General features: G+C 39.4%; 1 long non-coding RNA gene across 2 annotated transcripts in view; it reads right to left on the reverse strand.

Moving 5' to 3' along the window:
- LOC107309067 overlaps positions 1-12402 on the reverse strand; it is a 112772-nt gene that overhangs the window by 19041 nt on the left and 81329 nt on the right. For both annotated transcript variants that reach the window (XR_001553061.2, XR_004306395.1), the window contains exon 3: positions 1788-1851. This is a non-coding gene — a long non-coding RNA (uncharacterized LOC107309067). The remainder of the gene's footprint in view (positions 1-1787; positions 1852-12402) is intronic.

Here is a 12402-nt window from a genome sequence, read left to right on the forward strand (position 1 = left end):
TCTCCTCTCCTCTCCTCTCCTCTCCTCTCCTCTCCTCTCCTCTTTTTTCCTTTCCTCTCCTTGTTCATAGTTCAAGGATGCTCAGAAATAAGCAGTCTTCTGTCCCTTTGTGATCTTATCTCTTTTCTTCTGTTTTTCCTCATATTTTAAACAAGTCCATAATTTTTGTTCAGTACTGTTCACCAGTTAGTCTCCAAAGCTGAAGAGCCTTCTGTTTTATCCCTGTTTTCAAGTTAGGAAGCTGAGGCTCAGAGAAGAGATGTGATTTATTCAACATAAGCCAAGATCCTTGTGCTTTAGTCAATCACCTCTGCTTCTCCCTAAGCTCTCCTCTTTTAATAAAATGAGTCTTTGCTTTAACTTCAATACTTATTATTAATGAGAAAGCTACACTGAGGGAAAGGCTAAAATTACCTTGAAGCCTTGAAGCCTCTGTTCACTCTGTTACCTTAAAGCCAGTGTTCACAAAAATGAAATCTTTCCAGTGAGGTGGATTCAAACAACAGGTTCAACCAACTGATAATGTGACCATAGAGGGAAAAACAGACAACCATTGCATTAGGAAGACATCCTTGTATAGTCAAGGGAAATCAAGTAAGATTTCCTTTGGAATACATGTCTTGCAGAAATACCTTAGCGCAAAGCCATCTCTTTCAGGTATGTCAACATGGGAAATAAAAAATCTAAGTTAGCAATAGGTGTCTGAGAAGGAGTATAAATCTTGTAGCCATTAAAATAGAAGAAAATGCTTCCTCTCTGATTTGCACTTGCATTTCTACTGTGTATTCTGTACTCTTTCCACATCCAAGCTGGTCTGGATACCCAAAGGAAACAAAATGATTGAGCTCACAATAGGCTATAAACAGAGAATATCCAGGGTTCATGCCAATTAGAAAAAGGAGTATGTCCTCAAGTTTCATAGTTCAGTGTCTTGGATTTAACTCCCTCTCTGAGAACACAATTGCAAAAAAACAGACATCTTAGCAATGCTTCCCAGGTATGCTTGCTACCTGAAATTTCAACTGAGGAACCTCAGGCTGGCATATTAGCAAAAGCAAAAGGCACCACTTTCTTTTAAGCACAGCACAGGGAACAATTATGCACAAAAGTCTCTCTGATATATATTCCAACACAGGCCATTGGTACACAAGCCATCCCATCCCAAGGTGTCTGGACATAAAGGGCTTGTCAAAATGAATATGAGATGACTACTGTGAGTCTGTATATATAGAAAAAAGCATAGCACAGCAGTGACTGCACAGCACTTTCTGAATTCCTACTGTGTACCAGGCAAAGATTTTTCAGTTCATACATCATTCACAACTTGCTACAGGGATTCCACAAAGCCAGTACATATCCTTTACACAAAGGGGGAAGAGATTCAGAAAAGAAAAGATTCTGAAAGTATGTCTGCTGGATGAGCAGACAGTGTCAGGGACACACACAAAGCTAAGCAAGAAGCAAAATAAATAAGTAAATAGTGACATCGCCTCTACTCCATCCAAGCCACTGTGAAACAAAGCACCACCTCTGGTATCACAGTGTATCTTCTCACTGCAGAGGGAGAGAGCAACCTCTGAAAGGCTTTCTCCATCCCCCTACCCAACCTTTTCCCCCCTTCCCCGCCTTCCCCACCTCCCCGGAAAGAATTCACACTATTTGGTATACAAATGGCAAGAGAAATGGGGAGAAGAATTGGTAAAAATAACATGGGATGGAGTGCATTTGGATTCAATTCACCCATCTTTACCAATCTACAAGGAAGATATCTCACCTTGGATACTTACTTAGGTTCTTTTACAGCCCCTTCCAAAGGCCATCTCTTCATGCTGCAGAGGCTATTTTAGGAAACTGTGAACAACAGAGGTCAATATGGATGAACCGTGGATAAGTGTTTTTGCCTTTGCTCATTAAACACAACACATTATCTTGGCTATGGATTGAATCACTTTTGCTTAGAAATGTTATTCAGAGAAGATCCTGCACAGGGACACACAGGAACATCCTCTCACTAATGGACCTATATGGATGAAAGAAAATCAGAGTCATGCATAGTAAAAGCAATTCAGAAGGCAAATCTGCAATGAGAAAACTCAAAAGCAGTGGCAAGACAGAGCTGATTAACATTGATCCAGACAGCTTTTTCTGATTAGATCACTTTTGGGGACTGAAAAAATAAAAATAAAATTTTGGGGGGCACAAATCACTTGATAAACAGCCCCAGACCTGATGAAGAAGAGACCAAATAAGAGCCACCTTTTTACCCTCACTTGCCTAAAAATTAGTTAAGAAAGTACAACAGTAACTACTACGATTGATGGTTACAGGTAATGCCTGTTGTTGTTTTCCTTGAAGCATCATCCTTAATCCACTGTTTAAATAAAGTTTGCCAAAAAGAAAATGTTAAGGGCTTCATACAGCGTGGGTTCTGTGCCATAAGCAGTGGTTAAAAAGTAGTTTATAGATACTATATCACACACAAGGCAGCACTGCAGCATAGTGCCAAGCCGAGATCTAATCTTGAAATGTGTTTTAACTCTGAAATGAATACTGTACTGCAGACTGCCTGCTAGTTTGGTTTCAACCATATTTTATCTCCTGGGGTTCTGAGCTGATTGTAGCAGAAAAAGGTGCCAAGACAGTCTCCTTATTAAAATATATGGGTTACATATGCACCAAGTTTTACACACAGTTTAGACTTAAACATCAGCAGCATAATGCATGTTGGGATGTAAACTGTTTTCAGATGTGTCTATGGGCTCGGGTGGAAAGGAAAATATTAGTGCTACTCAAACTGATGGCAGTCAGGACCCAGAAGGTGAGCTACAAAGTTCTGAAGGGGAGCTGCTGTGATTCTCAAAAGCTATAACCCTGACATTGAGGTTAGCTCTATTTCTCCCTTATACAGCAATGTGTTGCATTATGGCTGTCTAAATATTCCTGGAAGCATTTCAGAGATTTTGTGACCCAGATGTGGATTATGTGTAACACTAACTATGTACATGCTGGAGATGATTACACTGGGAGCTTTCAGATTCCATTCTGCACGTGTAGTACTGAAAAGAAACTTGACTTGTACTTATGAAATTCCTTTTGACCATAAGAAAAACAGAAGGAAACCCCCTTTGGAGACTTCCATAATGGGAAACAGGAAACAGGGCTGTCAAGAATGGAAAGTTTGCAGCACAGGAAAAACAATGGACTATATAAACATAAATGCCATTATCAGATATTGTGCAATGGCCTTGCAATAGGTCTAAAGTTGAAAATATGCAGTGGTTTGTGTTTTTGTTCAGATCTGAAGATTGTTTTATGGGTTATTCCCGTCCTATTGAGATCAAGTGGTATTTTTATATTGACAAATGGGCATAGGTTAAAACCCAGGGGTAGTGGTTTTTAAAAAGACACTCTTTATGAGAGCTTTCAGCATCTTGATTCATTTCTGCTCCTTGTTTTTGCATTTCTTCACAATCAAAGCGTTTGAATTGCAGCAGTTGTCATGAAGATTAGTTGGGTAGCAATACAATGAGTTTTAATGATAGCATTTAAATATTCAAAACAAGATCCCAGTATTTTGTAGTTCCTTCCATGGTTTCATTTTCTCTACAGAACTGATAAAAGCAAAGATTTTTCACTGACATGGGAGATTTCGTTCAGAGGGAATGTATAGCAGCCTTTTGTTAGACCTCAGTAATTCTCTTCTAGGGCTTCTCTGAAAGCAAGAAAACACAGAGGATTCCAAAATCTGACTTCCTTGAGGACTCCTAAAAAAGGGAAACAGAATAGAATCATCGAATGATTTAGAACCTGATTGTTGCTTCAGAGTATTCCTGAAGTGAACCGCAGCTCACTGCTTGTAAAGGTGCTGCTTTCAGACCTGCTTTAGCACAGCTCAAAACAACTCACCAATCTCTAAGGAACATATGGCCTCTTTGGCTCACATAGAAAACCAAAGAAATCTCAGAACAGCTTTTGCTAGTTTACATTTATACCTTAAGGTCTACATTTCAGCAAAATTCACTAGAATACAGTAGCCAAGCCAAAAGCTCTTCTGTTTTCAACTCAGTCTCCGGTATTTTCCATACAACTGCTATCAACACTCACTCTGCTAAGCAAGGTTTCTAGCTTCTTTGCATTGATGCCAGAGAAAGTTCTGGGACACATCAACAGGTCGAAAATTGTATCCTTGTCCTGCAGGTTATGAGTAACTACAAGGGGATAAGGAGAGACCTCTGATTTAATATAGATGTTTACATTACAGTGGTCAGTATCAGTGGAATCAGGGCATGACTGATCTCTCTCAGCCTGTATAAAACTATTGTTTCTTTACATTGACTGTAAAATGAGACTCATGACTATCTTGGACAAATATATCCACAGTGTAAATATAAATATATGGGTCAAATAGTTTCCACTCCTCACTTACACTTGCTGTGTACATTCAGGAGGAGCTCAAGGACATCCTCATGGTTCAGCATAGTTGCTCTAAGAAAAGATGAATTCAGCTCAGCCTTCTCTGAAGCACTGGCCCTCTTCTACAGACACAACTAGATGGTAAACAGAGCAGGACAGGAGCAGCTCTCTTATGAATGTGTTTCAACTGCAGAAGATTTTAGACGATCTATCCCTGTTCAGGTGGGATATGCACATCCTGGAATTGCCATTACCTTGAGTAATATGTAATAAGTATGGGAGTCTGTTGCACGCCACTTTGTACATGACTGTTACAATGAGAGTTGGATGTTGCTCTTGGAGATGGCTTAGACCTGATGAGAGATTGTGTTATTGACTGGATCTACTGAATGTATAGCTTATCTTTCATCTTTAGAGATATTTCACAGATTTTTTTATCATTCCTGTGTTTGAAATCATAAAGCTGGTAAGGTATCAATACTTTCTACTTTGCTAAGGCCAGCATCAAAGATCTAAAAAGTCTTCTGCCTCAAGAATCAGAAAAAATATATTTATATGGCTTCTAGAAAAATCTCACCTCAACAAATTCATTGGCAATGTTTTGATCTGATAATCAGATCACAACAAATTGAGAGATATACTCTTTCATGAATGAATAATGTAATTTTTGTGCAGTACAAAACGTATCTACTGGAAATGGCACAGATTAACTCTTTTAACATTCCTCTTAAAGTGATACAATTCAACCAAAGATAGCAGGTTAATAAAAATCAGCAAGTGTGCTAATGCTAAGTGGTACCAAATAGTACTTCTTGTTCCTCTTTCAGATATTAAGTTTGCCCATCTACCCTTCTCACATCGCCCTTCTTCTGTCCCAGAGAAATGGCTGCCAATGACCCTTGGGTGTCCACAACCTTGGTGGCCATCTGTACATGGGAGGTCTCTGCTGAAGGAGGCCCTGTTTCCCTTGGCTCAGCTAACAGGGTTTCCACTCTCTGCCTGGGAAAAGGTCTTCTGCCTGTGATGTTCAGTAGTCCCACTGTGCCTCAGCATTGATCAATAGTCCTCTCCCTGGCCTCTTATTTTCAGTTTCTTCTCTTTTTAGGTCTCTGAGCAAATGAGAAACTGAGCAGCTAAGTAAAGAGAGAACAAAAAGGGGCATTTGCCTTTGCAGTCACCTCTTATTCTGTACCATTCCGGATGCTTCTCCTGAAATGGTGGTTAAAAAGTGGTGATTATGCCAAGAGGACAGCTGAAGGTTTCCGTTTCTCAAAGTATTGTCTGCATTTTTTAGTTCTGCTGTTCTGTGGAGGTTTTCCTAAATGAGCTGTGACCGAGGGAAGTACAAAAATTAACTGACTCTCTTCAGGACATAAAGTGTAAAATTAAAGCTATCAGAAAGAAGAAACTGCTTCTAACATCCAAAGGCTTGACTTCTGTCAGCTCAGCACTGAGCTCTCCCCACCATTGTCTGCCCTTGGAATTAGATTCCAGCTGCCATTTTCTGAAGTACCTCATTGACTACAGTTCAAATTTTCCTTGCGTATGATGTGAAAAGCCTGGCTACACTTTCTGCTCACCCTAGACACATCATTTTCAATGATTCCTTTATTCCAAAATTAATGACAGCATACTCTGTGGTCCTGTTGTACAGATCTTAGGAACAAATGACTTCAGACTGCTCTAGTCATCTAGGAGAAATAGGACCTCCACAGCACAATTCATCTCCCCTATCTTAAACGTCTGTTTTAGGACAGAATAAATCACACTCTGGAAGGTTTGTCTCTTCCCATTGACTGCTAAGGATCTCTAATAACTGCCAGTGAATAAATGCCTAAGTTCTGAGGTTTAAGATGAAGGTCAATGAATCCCACCATAAATGAAGAGCTAAATGTTTCACAGAGGCTGCATTACCTAACCAGAAAAGGACTCTAGAGAAATTTGTGTCATCACAGAAAAGCTCCTTTTCTTTAAAGACCTAATGTCCTAATGTTTCCAAAATGCTGCTTTGCTAGTGCCTTAGAAGAAGAAAGAAAGAAGGAATATCTTAGGGAGAACATCAGATACAATCTAGTAGCTGCCAGCAGGAGGAACCCCAAGCTATACGTACTGACTGCTATGATGTTCCTTTAACTTTGCATGGTAGGATTATATTAGAATTAACTAAGGTAATCTTTAAAAAAAAAAAAAAAAAAAAAAAAAAAAAAAGCAGTTTTTCTACTGCCAGTTTGGTAAATGGCAAAGTTGAGAGAAATGGCGATTTAGGGACCAGTGAGCGATGCTGCAACTGAGCTCATTTTCAGTGCTCTGTGTTGCTTAGAAACACGACTTTTATCTTCTCTGAGACCTGAAAGGTTGTGCATGTACACAGGATGAAGATGATGGCTTACAGATGACAAATGTTTCAGAATAATTCATTTAGAGAAAGCACAGGTAAAGGAAAATATGTGAAAGTGCACTAATTTTAAGTTACACTTGGGCTTTTTTGAAAGTAATGTTGTAATGAGCAGCATTTTGTAGGGATTTAGTCACTCTTTAAAAAGCAAGCTAAAAAGGTTTTCAGTTCTGAGGTTTCTACCTGTATCCTTGAATTTCTGCTGTGGCTGCAATTCCAGGTTTGCAACCCTAGCAAGATTACTTGGGTTTGGTGGTATTTAGTTACGTGTCAGGATCATCCAATCAGATGAAAGAGGGAAGGTTTATATTTGGTGTTCAGAAAATATTCTCTCAGAGGACAGTGTGGCACCAGCACTGCTGCCTAGAGAGCAGTGGGCACTCCATCCCTGGAGGCACACAAGGCCAGTTTGGATGGGGCCCTGGGCAGCCTGAGCTGGTGGGTGGCAGCCAGCCTATAGCAGGAGATTAGGGCTGTGTGGGCTTTAAGGTTCTTCCAACCCAAGCCATCCTGTGATTCCATCCATCTATGATTCTACGGACTGAAGTCCAGCCATAAATAATGTCTGTCAGGTCAACATCACGCAGACAGATGCAAGCTTTGGTCTCTGACTGTTACACAAAAGTTCACTGTTTTTTTTTCTACCTGACTACCACCTCTAGGGAGAGAGAGACCTTCAGTGAGAGAGGTGACTTCCCAAGTTCAGCACATAGGATCACTATCCAGAGGTGAAGCATTTCCCCCTTACAGTCAGTGGCAAGCGCAGCAGATGCTCTCTTACAGTGAACATTCTGCGTTGGTAACTGGAAGCAGCTACATAAGATTTTTTTAATGGAAATTTTTTAATGGAAATTCTGTGTTTAAATTGCACAAACCGGGCCTAGCATCCAAGCTATCATCAACAAAGTGCAGACATTAGATATATAACTAAAGCATAATGGATTTCCGTATTGGATAATTGGCATCACGGTTACTGTTGTTCTTAGTATGTACCATTTCACGAAACTGAACACCTTTACCTGTATTATAATTTGCATAGGGCCATATTTCCCACATATACAATGAACAGTGAATCCTTCTGTCTCTGACTCAAGTCACTGTTGCCTCTCAAAGCAGCATGGGAGGCAGCAGGGCTATGGCTGCACTCAGAGCCACCCTGCAACCTGACCCCAAGGAATCTGTTCATCTGAGAAACACAAAGAGTTAAAGCAGCAGGTGTAGTATCGAAGATGACAAGCCTTTCCCACTTTCATCTCCGAGAAAAGCAGCAGCATAATGAAGATAAATAGGAATTTTACAGACAGGTAATCACACAATAACAGACCCCTGTTATTTAACACCACCAGAGCTATTTCAAATAGTGTTAGGACTTGTCTGTGCCCACCAGTATCAAGTTCTGCTAATCAGTGATCTGTAAATGTGCATGGTTCATTAGGGCCCCAAGAACAGCTGTCAGTGTCCGCTCAGGATCAGATTGCAGGATATCATTAACTCGGATTCTATATCCGCTTCGAGGCTTTTGTTACAGCTAAGTCATAATTCTTCTTCTTTTTTTTTTCTTTTTTTCTTTTTTTTTTTTTTCAAACAGGACAGGCAAAGACTAAGGTTTCTGTTTTACCTGCTTCTGTTCAGTATCATTTTAATGTGCATTCAAGAGAAAGCTATAAATATAATGTTCATTGTAACTAATGCAGTAAAACAGAACAGTTTCATGCCTCTTGCACAAGCCTGTGCTCAAGCTTTATAGCTGAATTGTTTTTGTGGAACAACTTAAACCCACTTTAATCCCATATCACCTGTAAAATATGTAAAAATACATATTAAAAAAACCACATTATATACTTCAGAGCAGGGTTTTCAGTTTACTTTTGTGACTCTTATCTGATAAAATAATACATTGGTTTGGCTATTATTTCATGCCTAAAGTGTAGTTCTGGAAACATAAGGCCAAGCGTGCTCCTTCTCATGAACTGTACTCTAATTATAGTACAGGTTGTTTGATTTTAAGTGCTTCCTACTGCAGTAAGTAATTTATAGAGAAAATGCAGAAAAAAAATGGTGACTTTTTTTTCTTTCTACTTTTTTGTGGAAATTCAACTGTTTATTTCTGCATTAATTCTTAGAATGATCAAGAAAATGAAGAAAAATTCATATTCACAATTGATAGAGTTGGGTCCGTGAACAAAAATTAACCAATACATTATTAGGCGAATTTCATTCAGTCATCTTGGCTGTTATTCTCCCAGACTTGCTAAACAATAACAAATTGGATTCATGAAATATTTATTCAAATAAAAATACTCAAATCTAGCAGTTTGCATGAATAATTACATCAGCAAAAAAGAGAAAAAAATGGGCTCAGTGCTGTCTATAGCCTGTGTGTGTTTATAATATCCTATTTTACTCATGTAGGCTATTATACAGTTACAGATTAGTAGATCTGTTATTAGATACTAGGCTGATTATTCACTGCTGTTCTTATAAGCAGATTTCATACACTCAGTATGAGTCTGGCCCAAAATCTTCTTGCTTCAGTAAGGATTATGTTCCTAGAAAAGGCTATGGAATATAATTAGTAATATTAATTAATTCAGATTAATTAGATTAGTAAAATATTAATACAAATTATAGATATCTGGATATAATATAATGCTAAAATTAAGGCTCCAGGGTAAAACGTGTTTTTAAAAGAAACTCTCAGACTTTGTTACTGAAATTTCAGTCTTTTTAATGGGCCCTGATGAAAACCCAGATCCAGCATACACAATTGTCCTGGCAGTATTTGCAGTGGAGTGGATCTGAGGCTGTCAGCCCACAACCAGACACCAAAGTGAATTACTCCAGGAGAAGTCCATAAAATATCTTCAGCAGGAGCCAGACTGGCCCCCTCACCCATCAATGTACCTGTTCTTCTACATCCCTACACGCACTCCAATGGAGTGCCTCTTTATTCAAGTTGAATCGCCATCCCTGGTTGTGTTTAAGAGCTGTTTGGATGTGGTACTCAGAGATATGATTTAGTGTATGGTTTTTAGAGTTAGGGTTCTGGTTAGGCTGTGGTTGGACTTGATGATCTTCAAGGTCTTTTCCAACCTGGGTAATTCTATGATTCTATGATGATATGATTTACCATTCAAAAAAAAAATTCCCAAATTCATAAAGCCTCTCATTAAAAAGCTGAACAGAATGCACATGTGCTATAGGATAGAAGGCTGCTGAAACAAAAACTGTATGTCTGTGTGGGCTGAATGTGTTGTTTACAGAACCCAACTATGTTTCAGGTCTTCAGTGGTCTCCAGTTTCTTCTCAAAAGATTTTTCCACAGGGGCAGATTTAGGTTATGATAGTTTGATGCTGAAGCCTAAAGCACTGACCATATCATTTAGCTTTCTGTAGCCTGGATCAAAAAATGTTAATACTCCTGATCTGGCATGAGCACTTAATAATGTAAGTGAACAGAATTAAATGCAGTTGTGTGTGCTGTGCCCTTGAACCTACGGCTGTGAATATGTCTTCCAATTTGCCCTGTATAAATGATGTGCTATGTATATTTTCTCAGTGAAGGACAAGCAAAATAAGACACAGATTTAAAATTATTTCAGATTATTTTTGCTTAGAAGAAAATCATATTTGTTTGTAAAAATGGAAAACAGTGGGGACTGCCTTTGACAGAAACTGCAGTATTGAATTCCTTAGAAGCTGACACACTGACATGCAGCCCTTGGCTGAAGATGCCAAAAACTCTGTGTTAAGGTTAAAGTCACTGAGCCTTGCCTCTGGCTGAAATAGCTTGGGAGCTGCCTGCACCATCCTTTTTGGGACACAACAGCCAACTGACCCCCAAAGCCAGGAGTACCTCAAGGGTTGCAAGCTGCAGGCAGCACCCCTGCCTTAGGGCAACAGTGGTGGGAAATATGGGATCCTGATGGGATGCTTTGGGGTATCTGCCTGCTCCTGCATGTCGTTCTTAGCTCCCTGATCATCTCCTAGCAGGAAGTCTGTTTGGGTAGAATCTGGAGTTTGCAGTCTGCCACCCCATGATGACAATTTAGATGGAGCAGAAAATTAGTCTGAAACCAATTTATCACTGAAAGATTCTATTAAGGCAAAACAAAACAAAATTGTTAGTGGGCAAATTAGTTTAGTTCCAATGGCCTGCAGGTATTGTGGAGCCAAGAGTCCTGTGGCTTGGGAAGGGATGGATTTCTCCCAGCTGGGGATGTTGCCACAACAATGAGAAGCAGATTGTAGGTCATGTTATGTAAAGTCAAACTTCTGTCCCTGTTGGAAGATCTGAGCACAGAGCACCAGCCACAAGCTGAAAAGAGAGCTTGTTCTACAGAGATTTGGGAGCTTCTACCACACTGTATGAAGATGCTTACAAAATGTAAGTAGGAACAACCAACAGAAAGCATGTATCAGCAAAATGGGAGAAAACCTGCCTGCTTCGTCTCTCTGGAAGGTACCTTCCTATGATTAGGAGCTACTAAGAAGATTTGTGGCATTTGCATGCTGGTTGTCAATGCAGAAGATACTAGCGATACTAAAGCTGTACTACCAGTAACTACTGGTAAAGCAGAGTCTTGGTTGTAAAACTGTGTAAACAATAAAAAGTGACATCTGTGACTATTTTCCTTATTCATGGATTACCACCTATCACTAGTAAAACATATTAATAAAAGATATGATATCAAACCATCTGATATGAAAAGGTAAGTATCAGAGAACTAACAAACTTCAAACTATTGTTATGAAACAAAGTAGAACAGATGATGCACTGATGCTTTTTGGGAAAAAAAAGAAAGATTCATCATTTAGCTCTGTGCAATGACTGCTATTGAAATTCTGGTGAGACAGTCCTCTGCTGCAACGCTGGGAAAGGATTAATGTTGGAATCTGCTGGCAGGACAAATCACAGCAACGTGCTTGATGTATTTTTCAAAAGCATTCATTTTAATATAGGAATCTTTCTATCTGACATGGCATAGTCAGTGAATGGTAATTAAAGATACTCACTCAACTCGTTTAATGTAATTGGTTTTTGTATTTTTTTTCCCAAATGAAAAATAGGGCTGTTTTAAGAGAGAATGTTGCTACCCCAGCTTTCTTTTGATAAAGCAATAACAAGAGACATAACAAAATGCTGTGATGAAAACAAAGTCACAGCTCTGAGCCTTTTCTTACAGATTTTCATGCAGCTGTGGCCCAAATTATAGGAGTTTTCCACACATCTAACTCTGGCTCTAATTTACAGTAAGTAGGTTTACCATGGGCATCTGGAAATATGTGATTTTTCTTTCATCATATTGATTTATATGACCATAATTACGACTATCACAGTGCTTGGGAAAAATGCTAGTTCTCCTGTTTCCTGCTTGGACTTGCTATGTTGTGCAAAGCCCTGTAGGGCCTTCTCCGAAAAAAGACACAACTATATTCTGACTCCTCTACCTACAGGGTCCTATCTGCTTCATTCTGGGTATGTGAGAGACAGGGAAAAGGGTTGCAGGCACCTGTGATGGCAGCACTGCCAGACGTGGGAAGCCTGGTCAGACAGCTCACTCAAGTTGTGCTTCAAGTTCAATCAAAGTACA

Source organism: Coturnix japonica, chromosome 2 (genome assembly GCF_001577835.2).
Source record: "Coturnix japonica isolate 7356 chromosome 2, Coturnix japonica 2.1, whole genome shotgun sequence".
Classification (NCBI taxonomy): Eukaryota; Metazoa; Chordata; class Aves; order Galliformes; family Phasianidae; genus Coturnix; species Coturnix japonica.